Raw genomic sequence first — 811 nt, 5'->3', positions numbered from 1 at the left:
GTCCTGTCCTGGGCGGGGGGCCCCGGAGCTGGGCGCAGGGCTCCAGGGGGGGCTGAGTGGAGCAGAGGGGCAGAATCCCCTCCCTCGCCCCGCTGGCCACGCTGTGGGGGATGCAGCCCAGGGCACGGTTGGCTTTCTGGGCTGCCAGCGCCCATGGCCGGCTCCTGGCCAGCTTTTCACCCCCCAGCACCCCCAGGTCCTGCCTTGCAGGGGTGTGGTAGGATGTGACTGCAGTGCCAGCCTTGCTGTTCTTTTGTTAACACTAATCACTGCCTGGGATACAGCATTGCTTTCCCTTTGACTTAAATCCCTTATTTTGAAGCTGTATCTGACCCCTTTCTCCCAGCAGAATAACTCTGAGTCACCCATGTAGAGCTGGCTGGGGAAAAGCTCTGCAGCCACGAGATGCTGAGAGTGAGGAAAAAAATCTCCCAGCTGCCCCGAGGCCAGCCTGTGGGCCCGTGCCTGTGCAAAGGGTGGAAGCAAGAGTTTTCCCAGCACAGCCCATAGGATTTTTAGCTTTGTGTTGCTCTGGGGTGCAGCCCTGCCCGCAGGCAGCTGCAGCATCCCCTGCCCAGCCTATCTGCCCCCCCCAACTTGTCTGCTTGGTGTAACTCCAAATGATGCAGTGGCCAAGAGGGCCAGCACCATCCTGGCTTGTCTCAGGAGTGGTGTGGCCAGCAGGAGCAGGGCAGGGAGCGTGCCCCTGTGCTGGGCACTGGGGGGGGGCCGCCCCTCGAGTGCTGGGGTCAGGGTTGGGCCCCTCCCTCCCCGAAGGACCTGGGGGGGCCGGAGCGTGTCCAGGGAAGGG

At 63.0% G+C, this 811-nt stretch overlaps 1 protein-coding gene across 1 annotated transcript in view; it reads right to left on the bottom strand.

Annotated features, from left to right (window-relative positions):
• PBK (PDZ binding kinase) overlaps positions 1-811 on the bottom strand; it is a 9,213-nt gene that overhangs the window by 637 nt on the left and 7,765 nt on the right. The gene's annotated exons all lie outside the window — the stretch shown is intronic.

The sequence above is a fragment of the Egretta garzetta genome, unplaced genomic scaffold, assembly GCF_000687185.1.
Source record: "Egretta garzetta isolate BGI_Z169 unplaced genomic scaffold, ASM68718v1 scaffold218, whole genome shotgun sequence".
NCBI lineage: Eukaryota > Metazoa > Chordata > Aves > Pelecaniformes > Ardeidae > Egretta > Egretta garzetta.
Note: the sequence above shows the minus strand (reverse complement) of the source record. Positions and strands in the feature narration are given on the sequence as shown.